Here is a 20618-nt window from a genome sequence, read left to right on the forward strand (position 1 = left end):
TCAAACATTTTCACATAGGTCCTATTTCATAATTTCACTCACAAATGACAAAATCAAAGCATGAAATTTTGCCAACATTCACAGAATTCCCGAAAATTGGGGCGTTACAAGTGCCTTTGTACACTTCCAAACTTGTATAAAACATGTTCAAACACATTTCAAAAAATAAATAGTTCAATTCAATTTGATCCAATATCAACATTTCAATAGGATATGCATAATTAGTTTATGCATAATTAGTTCAACATGTAACCACTTTAAAATATCAAAATCGTATCATGCACAATTATACGGTTACCCCAGTTATTTGAGAGAAATGTATATATAAGCATACATCAGGTTACCCATCTGGGCTAAACCTTTTAAAACGACATCAGGTTACTCATCCGAGTTGAATCTGTGTCCCAAGTATCTCCAATATATCAATTGCTCATCCAAGCTGAATGTATAATCATGTCAGGTTACCGAACTAGGCTAAACCTTAAAAGACACATCAAGTAGCTTAGTCAAAGTTGTAGTATACATGTCAAGTTACCCGGTTGGGCTAAACCTGTAACAACCCGTTTTCAGTGAAATTAGAACAGTGGTTTTGGGACCACAAATATGAGTCAGAAAGAAAATTTATTTTAATAATATTACATAGTCTGCATTATGATAGAAAAGACGTATGAAAATTTCAATAAGAAAATTTTACCGATTACATGTTTAATTATAGAAAGGGCCAAATTGCAAAAAATGAAAAAGTTGAGTTCTAGAAGCTATAAGTATCAAATAGCTATGGAATTCAAAACTTGAGGTCCTTATATGGTAATTAGACCATTAAGAATAGTTAGTAGATATTTTTGATGATTCATCCATGGAGAATTGGAAAACGAAAAGGACTAAATTGGAATATGGAATAAATAAAGATGATAATAGCCTAATATCATCTTATTTCATTATCTTCCCCAAATTTTCTATGGAAACCCTAAGAAAGAGAAAAAAAATCAAGCAAGCTTAATTAGGTAAGTAATCATGTCCCATTTTTAGTAATTTTTATATTTTTGAGATCAAAATAACCTAATCTATCTATTTTGGGGATCAATTTGAAAAGATATTGCGTGTGTTCCCTACACCTAAATTTTTTTTAAAAATTTTGCAAAAAATTCTCTGAGTTCTCGATATAGTCCCGATTTGATTCTAATGTGTATTTTGGGCCTCAATGACCCATCTAAGGGACAATATGATAAATTTCAGATATGAATAGTAAATGATATGAAATTTTCTGTAATTGATCTATAAACTTCAGTAATACTCCGTGACCCTATTCTGGTGATGGGTAAGGGTTAGGGGTGTTACATTTATTGGTATCAGAGCTATGGTTTAGCCGATTCTTAGACTAATGTAGTAAATACGAGTTTAGCTATACGTGCCATTATATAATTTGTGATAGTGTGGTATATCCTGACCATTTTAAATGTGTTTTCATATAGTAATGTCGTCCAACCGAGCTAGAGCTGAATCTGAGAAAGCTAGGAGTAATGCTCCAGCTTCAGTTCAAAGAGCTACATCTACTAGTAGTAGAAAGCCCGAATTTGAGGGTCGAGGTGAAAAGACAAAAGAAGCCTTATTTTAAATGATGAATGAGTGGTTCACAGAATTCTTGATAACAAATCTTGCTGTACAATAACCTTCCCCTCCTATTCCTCAACTTGTTCCAAATATGCCACCAAGTACAGAACCTATTAGAACTAGTAAGCTTCTAGTAAATAAAATCCGTAAATATGGGGCAGAAGAATTTAGGGCTACTGTCGATGATAATCCGAAAAGGGCTGAATTTTGGCTAGAAAATACAATCAGGGTTTTGGATGAATTGTCTTGTACACTTGAAGAATGTTTGAAATGTGTTGTATCTCTGCTAAAAGACTCAGCCTATCAATGGTGGAATACCATCATTTCTGTTGTATCGAGGGAAAATGTTACATGAGAATTTTTTTAAACAGAATTAAAAAAGTATATTAATCAGAGATTTCTTTATCAGAAAAAGAAAATTTTTAGAGCTCAAATGGGGAATATGACTATATTTGAATACGAGCGGGAATTTGTTCGGTTAAGCAAATATGCTAGAAAATGTATTTCGACCGAAGTTGCTATGCGTAAACAGTTTGAAGAGGGATTAAATGAAGACATCAAGTTTTTAGTTGGGATTCTGGAATTAAAAGAATTTGTTGTACTGGCTGACCGAGCACATAAAGCTAAAGAACTAAATTAAAAAAGAGACAAGAAGAGATGGAAGCCCAAACATCAAGTAAAAAATTTATGGGCAAGTCACAATTATCGGTTTCAAAGAAATCAAAGAAACATCATGATCGTTCTATCATATTTGTAGGATATTCTAGGAGATATCGAGGCTCTCAACACTCTAATCCAAGATCTCCGTCTCCATCCGTGACAAGTGTAGGAAGTGTTGGAAGTCCTAAACCAAGATGCAAACATTGCAATAAATTATATTTTGGTGAATGCCACATAAGAAGCAGAGCTTGTTTTAAGTGTGGTTCTTTTGACCACTATCTCAGAAACTGGCCAGAAAAGCCTGAAAAATATATTGTTCAAATCTCTAGGCCGAGCAATCCCGCCTTGAGAGGCAGACCACCCTATCACCCCAGCAATGTCAGTGGTAGTCGAGGTGTGACAAAAAATTCAAAATTTAAATCTGAAGCACGAGCACCGGTGAGAACATATGCTATACGTGTACGAGAGGATGCTTCTGCACCTGATGTTATTACTGGTACATTTTCTCTTCTTGATACTGATATTACTACTTTAATTGATCCTGGTTTAAGACATTCATACATATGTACGAATTTAGTGTCTGTTAAAAATTTACCTGTTGAGTCCACTAAATTTGTGGTTAAAGTTTAGAACCCCCTGGGCCAGTATGTGATAGTGGATAAAGTTTGTAAAAATTGTCCGTTAATGGTACAGGGTTATTGTTTCTAGGCTGATTTAATGTTGTTGTCATTTGATGAATTTAACGTAATTCTGGCTATGGACTGGCTAACTCTACATGATGCAGTGATAAATTGTAAATAGAAATATATTGTGTTAAAATGTCAAAATGGTGAATTGCTTCGTATTGAATCTGATAAACTAGATGGGTTGTCCAATGTAATCTCAGTTATATCAGCACAAAAATATATCAGAAAAGGGTATGATGCTTATCTTGCATATGTGTTGGATACTAAAGTATCTGAGTCGAAGACTAAGTTAGTGCCGGTTGTTTGTTGGTTTTCTAATGCATTCCCGAAAGAATTACCCAGATTACAACCAGTTAGAAAGGTGGAAGTTTTTATGGATCTTGTTCCAAGGACAACTCCAATATCTATAGCTCCTTACAGAATGGCTCCTACAGAATTTAAAGAGTTGAAACCACAGTTGCAAGAATTAACTGATAGAGGTTTTGCTCGACCTAGTTTTTCACCTTGGCGCCAATTTTATTTGTTAAAAAGAAAGATGGACCATTGAGGTTATGTATTGATTACAGACAGCTCAACAAAGTCACAATAAAAAACAAGTACCCATTGGCTTGTATTGGTGATTTGTTTGATCTGTTGAAAGGTGCCACTATATTTTCAAAGATTGATCTTCAATCCAGTTACTATCATCTACGGGTGAAAGACCCAGATGTACCAAAGACAGCCTTCAGAACCAGGCATAGGCACTATGAGTTTCTTGTGATATCGTTCGGTTTGACTAATACACCTGCAGTATTTATGGATTTGTTGAATAGAATTTTTAGACCATATCTAGACATGTTTGTGGTGGTATTTATTGATGATATCCTAGTATATTCTCGAGATGCATGCTGATCATTTGAGGATTGTATTACAAACTCTACATGAGAAACAACTGTAAGCCAAATTAAGTAAATGTGAATTTTGGCTTCGAAAAGTTGGTTTTCTTGGACATATTGTAACACCCCTAACCAGAATCATATCGCCGGATTAAGGCTAAGAGGTATTACCAAACTAAACATTTAATAATCTCATTCACATTGTAAATAAACATAAACAGAGATCAAGCTGAAATACATACTGATATTTAAGTTATACACCATTTTCGTATGGCCAAAATATTTACAATTTCAAAACATCATTATCATCAGCCTAACCTATACATGCCATATCGAGTCCAAAATATAACTGTACCCAAAAAGATCGATAGTGTGATGAACTGCTGACGATCCCCGAGTCGGTGGCCAAAATCAATAATCTATAAAACAGAGAAATAAAGAACAGAGTAAGCTTTCAAAGCTTAGTAAGTTTTAAGCAATACAAACAATTAAAACTTGTCATTTAAATCGAGCATTTAGTATCACAAAACTAATATTCTAATTACAAATCACTTGGCCAAATATACACAAGTACACCAATTAAAAAAATACCTATTGGCCGAATATATATGTATATAAATATATGAATACACAAAGAAATTTCAGCACATACTTTACTTTACTTTATAGCTCATACAATTAATTTAAGTCACATACTTTCATGTAATGACAGACATCGACCGAATAGGTCATGCTCTTATTTCGTAGATATAATAATCATTCACACACATATATCGTTCTTTGATACTAATAATTCACTTTAAAAAAAATCAATTCACATACGAGTACATAATACATACCTGACTATCATAATGTATCATACATAATCAATAGTAGTTTACCTCGAACTTTCGAATTCATAATCTTATTCGAATCACCGGCGTTAAGCCTGCTAGGTTTAAAATCCGAATCCAGTCACCAGCACAAAACTTGCAGGACTTTAAGCTCAGATATAATACCAGCACTAGGCCTGCGGGATTTAACCCAAATATAATACCAGCACGAAGCCTGCGGGATTTAACCTGGATATAATACCAGCATATAGCCTGAGGGTCTTTAAGCCTAGATACACATCAAATATCATGCATATTTAATCATATATTAACACATCTCATTCAACATATCACATTAGTAGTCATTTGCTACATTCGGATATAAGCTCCATATGAACACCATCATTTACATTTCGGTTCAAAAGTCATATATAAATATCACATATCCATTTCACCATTCAAACTTAACCCATAATACCATTCGACTATAATCATATACATAAATTATTTATCACACAACTTAATTCAAGTAGAACCAAAAGGTCACAATTCATCTAATATATACATATCAAGGCATCATCAATTATATACTAAAGGTGACTACTCAAAACTTACCTCGGATATACTTGAACGGTTGCGGAAAGGCTACTCAATTACTTTCTCTTTTCCCCTATCCAACTTCGATCCTCTTTGCTCTTGAGCTTAAATTCAAAAATTTTAAACTAGTCATTATTCGACTATTCAAGCATTACTTCAGGAATATAATATATATATTCGACTTTCACACATATAGATCATAGTAAGTTTATAAGAAAACATTAAGCAACTCATTAACAATTTTTTATCAATGTTTACCACAATATCACAAATTCACAATAAGTTGTCTTCCTGAGCAACAGTCACCAATTTATTTATAACTGGAGCTACAAAACTCCAAATCAATTGCCGTAAAATTTTCCTGAAAATAGACTCATATATCTTTTATGCATAAAATTTTCATAATTTTTAGTTTGGCCAATCAATACTGTAACACCCCAAACCCGACCCAGACGTTATGGCTGGATCCGACGTGTCATTTTGAAGTTTAAAGAAAACCCATGCCTCTTTCAACATCCTTCTTAGTGTTTTAAAAGATAGTCTTTGCTAAGTTAATAAAGTGAATGGAAGCTGTGCACCAGGTAGGTATCCGAAACAGAGGAGGTGAGCCATGAAGGTTGCTTAAGTACCAAGCTCTTGATTGGATCCAATCCTAGACATGCCCACAACCATTGCCACACTTTGGTGCTAGGTTAGGTGTTGAGAAAAACGAGTTGGAATTCATTTAAGTAGATATTTTTGATAAACTGATTAATTGTATCGTTGCATTATTTTGAAAAAAATATCATTTTGGAAACGCGCTCTAGGTATAACTCATATTGTTATCAGAAAAATATAGGGTATAAGATAAAATAATCCCAGAAAAATAATTAAAATTGCCTTATTACAACCCAAAACCAAATAATAATATTAATAAGATAAAACTTATAAAGGAATAAACCGGCTACTTATTGCAATTAAAAGAAAGAAGCGATGAGTGTGGCCATCTCGAGTCCTCGCACTCGAAACCATCTAAGCTTAGGGATTACACACGATTAGAAGCGGGTGAGTTTACAAAAACTCAATGTGTAATCCCCAACAAAAAACAAACAATGAATAACACGTTGTCAAGACAATCTGGGCCAAAGCCCTATTCGAGAATGAAGATCTGGGCCTTATCCCTTAAACAGTAGCAATATGGGCCTAAGCCCTAATTCAGTTTCGACATATACTGGGCCGAATCCTTTTCATAAATCATATCACTGGGCCAAAGCCTTTTCATAAATCATATCACTGGCCGAAGCCTTTACTGTAAGCAGTATGGCCCATAGGCCCATTTCAATATCACATGTAATATCAATGAATGTATGCAAGCCCATTTGGGGAGACTACTCAACCCACCATCCGCTACTCTCCACCCGTACCAACCAACACACCATGTGGGGAATAACTCAACCCACCCAACCAAACTCTCCACTGGTAGCATAGCTGCTTTATCATATAACTGGAGGCCTAGCCTCTTTTAATAACTGTGGCAAAGCCCTTTTTGATAAACTAGGGCAAAGTCCTTTTCGGTAAATTGGGGCATAGCCCTTTTAGCACTTCCTCCTTTTATAAAACCCAACCCATGCAACATGTCATGTATGCAGAATGTCATGCCCATATTTGAATCAAACAATCACAGTCAAGTTATTCATATCGCCAACATATATTCACAATCAAATCCATCAACCACACAGTCCAAGTCAGTCACTTGCCCACAAGGGAAAAATAGTCATTTTTCATATTATAAGGGTAATTTCGTAATTTTACCAAATATCAGGGTTTTCCATGTTCATTAACAATCATCAATATTTTCAAGTGTTTAAACAATGATCTTTAACCCACTTTATCAAATTCGGGCTTTTGGGGCCAAAACCCCTAATGGGCCCTACGAATGCTGATTTAGCCCACTAAGCCTACTTAATCCAAATTTTACAACAGTACTAACCGTGTTAACATGCAACATTTCCAGATTCCATTTTCTATCAGTTTTACCCAAATGGGCCCGAAAGCCCATTGGGCCCGATTCCAGCCCATTGAGGCCCAACTTACCATCGCGCTCTTACCTGCTCCATCGATCCAAACACCGATCATAACGTACCTATCACATCTTTAAGCAAAGGCAAAATCACAAGTTCCCAAAATGCCGGAATTTTAGCATTTCGGCTTTTCGGCAAATATTAATCTAAGCTACTGCGAGGGTTATTACACACCTGTTATGGGTTGAAGTTGAAACGTTTCCAAAATCAATCACCTACGATAACCACCACCTATCACTCAAACTTAACTAATCCAATATCAATATATGTAAATCCTAAGCACATCAGTCATACGGAACATAAGGGCATATTCGTCATTTTACCATAGAGGGGTATTACGGTCACTTTACCCTACAGGGGCTTTACGGTCTTTTTACCTATTAGGGGTATTTTAGTCATTTCATCCTACAAGGGTGTTTTGGTAAATCTACAAACCAAGGGTATTTCAGTAATTTTGTAAACCAATGGTATTTCTATAATTTTTAGAAAGTCAAGGGTATTTCTGTAATTTTGTAAATCAGGGGTATTTTGGTAATTTTACAAATTGAGGGTATTTCGGTAATTTCACAAACCAGTGGTATTTTGGTAATTTTACAAACTAGGGGTATTTTGGTAATTCTACCCTATAGGGGTATTTCAGTAATTTCACAATCAAGGGTAAAATGGTAATTTTGTAAATCGAGGGTAAAACAGTAATTCTGTAAATCAAGGGTAAAATAGTAATTCTATAAATCGAGGGTACTTTGGTAATTTTATAAGTCGAGGGCATTTCTGTAATTGGTAAACTAAAGTATTCTAAACAGGGATAACAATACGAATGGCCCTAAAGCCCATTCTCAGCCCAAATGGGCCCACACGCTCGTGTAGCCCTTTTAGCCCAAATCTAGCCACAAATATGAGATTCACCTAGCCTAGTCCAATATTTACTACACAATCAAACAAACTTATCCAATTGGGCTCGTAGGCCCATTGGGCCCACATGGCCCTTTTCGGCCCGAAGTAGCCATCCTACAGCTAGAGTAGTGAGAAATACACACCTGATAGGAGACTGGAGTTAATCCACGCTCCGAGCACTCTTAGCCGACGTCTAACCCAAACGAGCATGCCTTAAAGCGAAAGGGATCAACCAAGAAAGGTACCTTTACTCTCCTCATGGTTCTCTCTATTTAAAGCCAGCTTCGCATCCACTCTTATGTTAGCTTCCCGATGTGGGATCCTTCCAACATCAGAGTTTAAATTCAACACCAACTCTTGCCGCCCCCTGTTAGCAAAATAAATGCTCTTTGATTGCCATGATTTTCGAACCCTGGACCTCCTTGCCAACTCTATGACGCCACCTTGCCACTTCAACACAGGCTCTTTTTGTGTCATATTTTATCCCCAATTAATTATAAGGTCTAAAGGCCAAAGTCCAGGTTCCCTTAAAAAAAAAACAAAATAAATTGCAAGAGCCAAGGATTGAACCCAGGCTCCCATACAACTTTAATTACGCCACTTCCACTAGACCACATTGCTCCTTGTGTCATTTATTTAACATAATAATTTAAAAGGCCCTCATCCGAGCATCCAGGTTTTTTTCACTTAATACCAAAATTTTTGCTAAAGCCCAAGTTTGAACCCAAGATTTCTCCAACACCTGTCAAAGCCATTAACCACTAAAGCAAACATTTAATTGTTTCATTTCATTGCACAATTAAATACCTATATACAACCTCCTTACGGACCCCCACTCAAGGCCCAATACTTCTAGGCCCAAATTCGGGGTGTTACAAATACCAGATTTTTCTTAAAGTTTCCCCTGTTTCACTGTTTGACTAATCTGACCACCCTTTACTACGAATCAAATTTCTAATTGTACAGAAGTCAAAATATGTTCTCATTGATTTCATTTGAAACTAGACTCATTAAGCTTTAATTACATAATTTATTCAGTTTCTAACTCAACTCCCATAATTTATGGTGATTTTCCAAAATCACGCTATCTTCTTCTTGTCCCAAGCAGATTTATTACCAATTTACTCTTTCACAACTCTTTGCATTCATATTATTTAAACATGTATATCACCAATCAATTTCATCACAATTCTATAATTTCACTTAAGCATAATCTCAATACAATACATCCTGCTCAAATCATTATTCAAGTTCAAATTCGGCTAGCACACATATACATACTAGCAACTAAATATTAACATTGCATTTCATACTATAACCGAATGTATAGCTCATCAAAATATATTTATTCATGTTCCCTTAACACATATTAGTCAACTAGTTCATGCATTATTCTTTGGCACATTTGGTCATTAAAGCAATAACCTATTTAACTTTCAAGCATTTTTATACTAACATTTCTCCCAAAGCCGAATTGATATACAACCTTTAGTACTCATTTAAAGATTATATTTTAAGTAATTTATATACACAACATTAACCAAATATCCATTTACTAAGCATTTTAACAAATTTTTCTTCAACTATCCACACATTCGGCAATGACAAAGGTAATTTAGAAAACCTTAATTTAACTTATAATTATTCACAACATATATAAGCATCCACTCCAATCCATCACTTTAAACACAAGCATTCCTCAACTATTATATATGCTCACATTCGCATTTTCACAAATGCACAAGCGATTTTCTATCATTCAAATTATCTATATGAACATTAAATTAGTTCCAACATCACCCATTCCTAATTATTCCTTAATTCATAAAGGCTACAAACATCCCCTTAAACCTCTTCCATAACCGAATACTCATATTACTACCAAATTCAAAATTTTGACATGGGCAAGTAAGGGGCTTAGTAACTAGCTTAATATATGCAAAAAATTCAAAAACTAACATGGACTTCATACCTTAATCAAGACTAGAAAGGTGTAGCTGAATGCTTGTTTCCCCTCCCTTCTCTTCTTAGAAATTTTCAGCCAAAGAAATCAAAAGATGAACACTTTTATTTCTTTTCTTTGTTTTATTCATTTCATTAGTTTAACACATTTTTTTATTACATATTTCTCACCACTATTTAATATAATAATATTAAACCATGCATATAATGCCCATAATTATGAGCTTGGCCGGCCACTAGTTTTATTATGAACAATTAGCCATGCAAAACCTTAAATTTTGTTTCATGTTTATTTTGGTCATCCCATATTATTCCCAGCATATTTTAACTTTAATCACTTAAGTCCTTTTTTTTTATGATTCCACCTTCAATTAATAAAATTTAAAACAAGAAATTTCATACATTCATTTTCACTACTAATAGACATAGAAAAGAGCATTTAGAAAATTTTTCGACTCGATTTTGTGGTCCCGAAACCACTTCCCGACTAGGTTCAAAATAAGGTTGTCACAACTCTCCCCTCCATATAAATTTTCATCCCCGAAAATTCTTACCGGTGAATAAGTTAGGATATCGTTCTTTCATAGAGTCCTCAAGCTCCCAAGTAGCTTCTTCTACCTCGTGTTTGAGCCACAATACTTTCACTAAAGAAATTTTCTTATTTCGTAATTCTTTTATTTCAGGAGCCAAAATACGAACTGGTTCTTCTTCGTAACTCAAATCAGATTGAATCTCAACCTCTGATGGATTAATTATATGCGATGGATCAGATCTATAACGTCGAAGCATCGAAACATGAAAAACGTTGTGAATCTTTTCAAGTTCAGGGGGTAAAATCAATCTGCATGCGACCAGCCCAACTCGTTCGAATATTACATATGGCCTGATGAACCTCGGACTCAATTTGCCCTTATGGCCAAATCTGAGCACCTTTTTCCAAGGTGAAACTTTAAGAAACACTTTGTCTCCGACCTGATACTCAATGTCTTTTCGTTTTAAATCCGCATACGACTTCTGACGATCTAAAGCTGCTTTCAGACTTTCACGGATCACTTTTACTTTCTGTTCAGCATCTTTAATCAAATCAACCCCGAAGATTTTACTTTCACTAAGCTCGGTCCAAAACAATAGTGTATGGCATTTACGACCATATAAAGCCTCGTGTAATCTGACAATCTGAGAAACATACAACTCGGCTAGCTTATCAAGTGAGAAATCCATATGTACAAGAATGAAATGAGCTGATTTAGTCAATCTATCTACAAGAACCCATATCGCATCTTTCTTGCTCGGTGACAGAGGTAACCCAAACACAAAATCCATCGTAACTCGATCCCACTTCCACTCAGGTATCATGATCGGCTGAAGTAAACCCGAAGGCACTTGATGTTCTGTTTTCACTTGTTGACATATCAAACATTTCGAGACAAAGTCAGAAATGTCTCGTTTCATACCATGCCATCAATACTGACGTTTCAGATCGTTGTACATTTTCGTACTACCTGGGTGAATTGACATTCGGCTACTATGAGCCTCGCTCAAAATCATCGAAATAAGTTTCAAATTTCTTGGAACACACAATCGACTTCTGAACCTCAAACAACCATTGTCATGAATTTGAAACTCTGAATCCACATTCGAAACACATTCATCTTGTTTAGCAACCAATTCCTCATTGACTTTCTGAGTTTCACATATTTGATGAATCAATAACGGTGTGGCTTTTAATTCTGCTACTAACACATTATCAGATGAAACGGACAAGTGTACATTCATCGCTCGTAAAGCAAACAGTGACTTGCGACTTAAAGCATCGGCAACCATGTTAGCCTTTCCCGGGTGATAATCAATGACAAGCTCGTAATCTTTCAACAATTCAAGCCAACGTCTTTGTCTCAGATTCAAATCTCTTTGAGTCATCAAATATTTGAGGCTTTTGTGATCCGAATATATATGACACCTCTCTCCAAACAAGTAGTGTCGCCATATTTTCAAAGCAAATATGATGGCAGCTAATTCGAGATCATGGGTCAGATAGTTTTTCTCATGTGGCTTCAATTGCCTCGAAATGTAAGCTACAACTCGACCTTCTTGCATCAATACACAACCCAGCCCATGTAAGGACGCATCACTGTAAATGACAAACTCTTTACTGGATTCAGGTTGCACTAACACTGGAGCTTCAGTCAAATAGGTTTTCAGTTGGTCAAAACTTTTCCGCACTTTTTCGACCATTCGAACTTAACATCTTTACAAGTATCTTCGTCATTGGTGTGGCTATCATCGAGAAACCCTTTACAAACCGTATCGTAGTAACCAAAGAAGTCCCAAAAGCTCGAACTTCAGTAACATTTCTAGGAGGCTTCCAATCAAGTATGGCTGATATTTTACTAGATCAACATGAATACCCGATGTGGATACCACATTCCACAAAAAGCTAACTTCTCTCAACCAGAACTCACATTTACAGAACTTAGAATATAACTGCTTGTCACGTAAAATCTGCAACACTAATCTCAGGTGCTCGGCATGTTCGGTTTCATCTCGCAAATAGATCAAAATGTCGTCTATAAACACAACTACAAACCAGTCTAAATACTATCTGAAGATCCGATTCATCAAGTCTATAAATACAGCAGGGGCATTAGTGAGCCCAAACGGCATCACTAAGAACTCGTAATGATCGTATCTCGTTCTGAAAGCAGTTTTAGACACATCTAAGTCTCGAACTCGCAACTGATAATAACCCGATCTCAAATCTATCTTTGAAAACACTGAGGCTTCTTTCAGTTGATCAAACAAATCATCAATACGCGGTAACGGATATTTGTTCTTTATTGTCACTTTATTTAATTGACGATAGTCGATGCACATTCTCATAGTTCCGTCTTTCTTTTTCACAAACAATATTGGTGCACCCCAAGGTGAAAAACTCAGACGAGCGAAACCTCTATTCGTCAACTCTTGCAACTGAGCTTTCAATTCCTTCAATTCGGTTGGTGCCATACGATACGGAGCTATCGAAATTGGTGTAGTCCCAGATACAAGTTCAATGCCAAACTTTACCTCTCGAACAGGTGGTAATCCCGGTAACTCCTCAGGAAAAACATTCGAATACTCATTGGCACTGATTCAAGTTTCTTTTCTGACTCTTTACTATCAAGTACATACGCAAGATATGCTTCACACCCCTTCTTTACATATTTCTGAGCCAACATCGAGGATATTACTGCTGGTAACCCGTTCAAATTAGTAGACTCAACTCGGATTATCTCACTATTTGCACATCTCAAATCAATAGTCTTTCTTTTTCAATTCACAACTGCATCATGCACGGTCAACCAATCCATACCGAGAATAACATCAAATTCATCAAACGGTAAAAGCATTAAATCGGTCGAAAAATAGAAACATCAGATTATCAAGGGGCATTTCCTGCACACTTTATCGAATAGCACATATCGACCCAAGGGATTCGACACTCGAATCACGAACTCAGTAGACTCAACAGGTAGAGTCTTACTGGATGCTAAAGTCTCACATACATATGAATAAGTAGAACCAGGGTCAATCAATGCAATCACATCAGTATCAAAGAGAGTGAAAGTACCGGTAATAACATCAAGCGAAGAAGCATCCTTGCGTGCGCGTATAGCGTAAGCTCTAACAGGAGTACAAGTCTCGGATCTGGTCGTAGCATCTCTAGATCCTCTCCGACTGCCGCTAGCATTTCCCATATTTCTAGGTGGTCTACCTCGTGCTGTAGTAGTACTCGGTTTCCCATTCTGATTCACATTCTGCTCAGACAATCTCGAGCAGTCCTTGATAAAGTGGTCAGCTGATCCACACTTATAACAGGAGCGGTCATGAAATCTACAACTCCCCGAATGCCATTTTCCACAAAACTTGCACTCGATCCTATCCCGACAATCATTTCCAACACTGGCAACTGAAGTGGCTCGCGTACTCACAGGGGGTCTATCACAGTCTCGTCTGGAAAAGCCCGAAGTGTTCTTAGATCGGCCCGAATCATCTCGAAATTTCTTCAGTGACTGCTAAAAGGGTTTTCCCGAAGATCTTTTACGGAACTCTCTAGCTCCATCTTCAGCTTTTCTTTTCTCTTTACTGAGCTCTTCGGCTTTGCAAGCTCGCTCGACAAGTACTACAAACTCTCTGATTTCAAGAATGCCAACAAATAGTTTTATACCTTCGTTCAATCCATCTTCAAAATGTTTACACATAATAGCTTCTGAAGAAACACATTCTCGGGCATACCGGCTAAGTCTCACAAATTTTTATTCATAATCAGTAACTGACATGGAACCCTGTTTAAGTTCAAGAAATTCCTTCCGTTTCTGATCGATGAATCTCTGGCTGATATACTTTTTCTAGAACTCGGTTTGGAAGAACTCCCAAGTCACTCGCTCTCTGGGCACAATAGAAACCAATGTATTCCACCAATAGGAGGCAGAATCACGTAGCAAAGATATAGCACATTTTAGGCATTCATCGGGTGTGCAAGACAGTTCATCGAACGCTCGGATAGTATTGTCCAACCAAAATTTAGCTTGCTCAACATCATCACTGTTTGTAGCTTTAAATTCAGTAGCCCTGTGCTTTCGAATTCTGTCAATCGGGGGCTTATTCAACCTCATCTGATCAATTACCGGAGGTATCGTAGGTGCAGGGGGTGTATTATTCGGGAGTGGGGGTTGTGGAGTAGCCGTATTAGTTCGAATGTATTGGTTGAACCAATCATTCATCACATTATAAAAGGCTTGTCTAGCCTCGTCATTTTGATTGCTCGCATTAGGTTGAGAGTCCACCGGCGCTGTCCCGTGCGTGGGAGCAGGCGCTACACTCTTGATATCATCAGCTACGGCTCGATTGGGATTAGGATCCATTACTATATGAAAACACATTTTTAACTGTCAGAAATCATCACACTATCGTATTATCACATAATGGCATGTATGGCTAGACTCATATACCCTACGTTAGTCCTAGAATCGACTAAACCATAGCTCTAATACCAATTAAATGTAACACCCCTAACCTGAATCAGATCACCGGATTAAGGCTAAGAGGTATTACCGAACTAAACATTTAATAATCTTATTCACATTGTAAATAAACGTAAATAGAGATCGAGCTGAAATACATACTGATATTTAAGTTATACGCCATTTTCGTATGGCCAGAATATTTACAATTTCAAAACATCATTATCATCAGCCTAACCTATACATGCCATATCGAGTCCAAAATATAACTGTACCCAAAAAGATCAATAGTGTGATGAATCACGGCGATCCCCTAGTCGGTGGCCAAAATCAATAATCTATAAAACAGAGAAATAAAGAACGAGTAAGCTTTCAAAGCTTAGTAAGTTTTAAGCAATACAAACAATTAAAACTTGACATTTAAATCGAGCATTTAGTATCACAAAACTAATATTCTAATTATAAATCACTTGGCGAATATACACAAGTACACCAATTAAAAAATACCTATTGGCGAATATATATGTATATAAATATATGAATACACAAAGAAATTTCAGCACATACTTTACTTTACTTTATAGCTCATACAATTAATTTAAGTCACATACTTTTATGTAATGATGGACATCGACCGAATAGGTCATGCTCTTATTCGTAGATATAATAATCATTCACACACATATATCGTTCTTTGATACTAATAATTCACTTTAAAAAAATCAATTCACATACGAGTACATAATACGTGCACGACTATCATAATGTATCATACATAATCAATAGTAGTTTACCTCAAACTTTCAATTCATAATCTTATTGAATCACCGGCGTTAAGTCCGCTAGGTTTAAAACCGAATCCAATCAAAGACAAAACCTGCGGGACTTTAAGCTTAGATATAATACCAGCACTAGGCTCATGGATTTAACCCAGATATAATACCAGCACAAAGCCTGCGGGATTTAACCCGGATATATTACCAGCGCGAAGCCTGCGGGATTTAACCCGGATATAATACCAGCATATAGCCTACGAGTCTTTGAGCCCGGATACACATCAAATACCATGCATATTTAATCATAAATTAACACATCTCATTCAACATATCACATTAGTAGTCATTTGCTACATTCGGATATAAGCTCCATATGAACACCAACATTTACATTTCGGTTCAAAAGTCATACATAAATATCACATATCCATTTCATCATTCAAATTTAACCCATAGTGACCATTCGACTATAAGTCATATACATAAATTATTTATCACACAACTTAATTCAAGTAGAACCAAAAGGTCACAATTCATCTAATATATACATATCAAGGCATCATCAATTATATACTAAAGGTGACTACTCAAAACTTACCTTGGATATACTTGAACGGTTGCGGAAAGGCTACTCAATTACTTTCTCTTTTCCCCTATCCAACTTCGATCCTCTTTGCTCTTGAGCTTAAATTCAAAAATTTTAAACTAGTCATTATTTGACTATTCAAGCATTACTTCAGGAATATAATATATATTCGACTGTCACACATATAGATCATAGTAAGTTTATAAGAAAACATTAAGCAACTCATTAACAATTTTTTATCAATGTTTACCACAATATCACAAATTCACAATAACCTGTCTTCCTGAGCAACAGTCACCAAATTATTTATAACTGGAGCTACGAAACTCCAAATCAATTTCCGTAAAATTTTCCTGAAAATAGACTCATATATCTTTTATCCATAAAATTTTCAGAATTTTTAGTTTGGCCAATCAATACCATATTTTTCTTAAAGTTTCCCCTGTTTCACTGTTTGACTAATCTGACCACCCCTTACTACAAATCAAATTTCTAATTGTACAGAAGTCAAAATATGTTTTCGTTGATTTCATTTGAAACTAGACTCATTAAGCTTTAATTACATAATTTATTTAGTTTCTAACTCAACTCCCACAATTTATGGTGATTTTCCAAAATCACGTTACTGCTGCTGTCCCAAGCAGATTTATTACCAATTTACTCTTTCACAACTCTTTGCATTCATATTATTTAAACATGTATATCACTAATCAATTTCATTACAATTCTATAATTTCACTTAAGCATAATGTCAATACAGTACATCCTGCTCAAATCATTATTCAAGTTCAAATTCGGCTAGCACACATATACATACTAGCAACTAAATATTAACATTGCATTTCATACTATAACCGAATGTATAGCTCATCAAAATATATTTATTCATGTTCCCTTAACACATATTGGTCAACTAGTTCATGCATTATTCTTTGGCACATTTGGTCATTAAAGCAATAACCTATTTAACTTTCAAGCATTTTTATACTAACATTTCTCCCAAGGCTGAATTCATATACAACCTTTAGTACTCATTTAAAGATTATATTTTAAGTAATTTATATACACAACATTAACCAAATATCCATTTACTAAGCATTTTAACAAATTTTTCTTCAACTATCCACACATTCGGCAATGACAAAGGTAATTTAGAAAACCTTAATTTAACTTATAATTATTCACAACACATATAAGCATCCACTCCAATCCATCACTTTAAACACAAGCATTACTCAACTATTATATATGCTCACATTCGGCATTTTCACAAATGCACAAGTCAATTTTTCTATCATTCAAATTACCTATATGAACATTAAATTAGTTCCAACATCATCCATTCCTAATTATTCCTTAATTCATAAAGGCAACAAACATCCCCTTAAACCTCTTCCATAACCTAATACTCATATTACTACCAAATTCAAAATTTTGACATGGGCAAGTAAGGGGCTTAGTAACTAGCTTAATATATGCAAAAAATTCACAAACTAACATGGACTTCATACCTTAATCAAGACTAGAAAGGAGTAGCCGAATGCTTGTTTCCCCTCCCTTCTCTTCTTAGAAATTTTCGGCCAAAGAAATCAAAAGATGAACACTTTTATTTCTTTTCTTTGTTTTATTCATTTCATTAATTTAACACATTTTTTTATTACATATTTCTCACCACTATTTAATATAATAATATTAAACCATGCATATAATGCCCATAATTATGAGCTTGGCCGGCCACTAGTTTTATTATGGACAATTAGCCATGCAAAACCTTAAATTTTGTTTCATGTTTATTTCGGTCATCCCATATTATTCCCAGCACATTTTAACTTTAATCACTGAAGTCCTTTTTTTTTATGATTCCACCTTCAATTAATAAAATTAAAAACATGAAATTTCACACATGCATTTTCACTACTAATAGACATAGAAAAGAGCATTTAGAAAATTTTTCGACTCAGTTTTGTGGTCTTGAAACCACTTCCCAGCTAGGGTCAAAATAGGGCTGTCACACATATAGTATCTGCTGAAGGCATCATAGTTGACCTGAATTAAATATCAGCAATTGTTAACTAGAAACCACCAAAAAAAGTGTTTGAAGTCAGAAGCTTTTTGGGATTAGCTGGATATTATCGAATGTTTGCAAAAGGTTTCTCGATGATAGCCTCTCCAATGACTCATTTGTTACAGAAGGATGTGAAATTTGAATAGACTTATAAATGCGAGCAGAGTTTTGACAGGTTGAAAGCTTTGTTGACTAAGGCACCCGTATTAGTTCAACCTGAATCAGATAAGGAATTTGTAATTTACAATGATGCATCATTGAATGGTTTGAGCTGTGTTTTAATGCAAGAAGGTAAAGTAATAGCCTATGCTTCTAGATAGCTAAAAACACATGAAAATAATTACCCGATACATGATTTAGAATTGGCAGCCATTGTATTTGCTTTGAAAATTTGCGACACTATTTATTTGGTGAAAAATGTCATAAATATTTGATGACGTAAAAGGATTTGAATCTAAGGTAGCGGAGATGGCTTAAACTGTTAAAAGATTATGATTTGGTTATTAATTATCATCCAGGAAAAGCTAATGTGGTTACAGATGCTCTGAGCAAAAAATCCCTGTTTGCCTTGCAAGCAATGAATACCCGATTGTCGTTATCTGATGATGATTCAATCATAGTTGAGTTAAAAGCTAGATCAATATTTCTGCAGCAGATTTTTGAAGCTCAGAAAATGATGATGAATTACGGGTTAAACGGGTACAATGTGAGTCAAATTCCAATTCAGAATTTTACATTGGATCTAATGGTTGTCTATTATTCAGAGGTAGAATATGTGTACCGAAGAATTTAGAACTTGTACAGAAGATAATGTACGAAGCTCACAATGGTATTATGTTTGTGCATCTAGAGAGTAACAAAATGTATAATGATTTAAAAAAGATGTACTGGTGGCCGAGAATGAAATGTGATATTTATGAATTTGTGTCAAAGTGTTTGATATGTCAGAAAGTTAAAGGTGAATATCAGGTACCTTGAGGATTATTACAGCCAGTTACAATACCAGAATGGAAATGAGAAAGAGTTACTATGGACTTTGTATTAGGGTTACCCTTATCTCCGAAAAAGAAAGATGTCATTTGGGTAATCGTTGATCGATTAACAAATTCTGCACACTTTATTCCAGTACGTATGGATTTCTCCCTGGATAAATTGGCTGAGTTATATGTTTCTGAGATTGTTAGACTACATGGGGTACCAATCTCCATTATTTCTGATAAAGATCTTCGATTTACATCTCGATCTTAGACCAAGTTGCAAGAAGCTTTGGGTACAAAGTAACATTTCAGTACCGCATTCCATCCTCAGACTGATGGGCAATCTGAACGTATGATAAAGATTTTAGAAGATATGCTTCGATGTTGTGTGTTGGAATTCGAAGGTAATTGGGAAAAATATTTGCCTATAGTTGAATTTGCATATAATAATAGCTATCAGTCAAGTATTAAAATGGCACCGTATGAGGCTCAGTATGGTCGTAAATGTAGAACTTTGTTGTCTTGGATAAAACTTAGTGAGAAAAAGATACATGGAGTTGATTTGATTCGTGAAACTAAAGAAAAGGTGAAGGTGATTCAGAATAATTTGAAAGTAGCCTTTGATCGTTAAAAGTCTTATACTGATCTTAAACGAAAAGAGATAGAATTTCAGATCGGTGATAAGGTATTCTTGAAAGTATCACCTTGGAAGAAAGTTCTCCGATTTGGTCGTAAAAGAAAATTGAGTCCATGGTTCATCGGACCATCTGAAATCATTGATAGAATTGAACCTGTTGCATATAGATTAGCATTACCACTACAGCTTGATAGAATTCATAATGTTTTTCATGTGTCTATGTTGCGATGGTATTGGTCAGATCCTTCATATGTTATTTCTCTGACAGAAGCTAAAATTCAGCCTGACATGACTTACAGTGAAGAACTGATTAGAATCCTGGCACGAGAGACAAAAGAATTAAGAAATAAAAAGGTAGCTTTAGTAAAAGTCCTTTGGAAATACATCAGATTGAAGAAGCTACCTAGGAATCGGAGG

The sequence above is a fragment of the Gossypium arboreum genome, chromosome 1, assembly GCF_025698485.1.
Source record: "Gossypium arboreum isolate Shixiya-1 chromosome 1, ASM2569848v2, whole genome shotgun sequence".
Taxonomy (NCBI): domain Eukaryota; kingdom Viridiplantae; phylum Streptophyta; class Magnoliopsida; order Malvales; family Malvaceae; genus Gossypium; species Gossypium arboreum.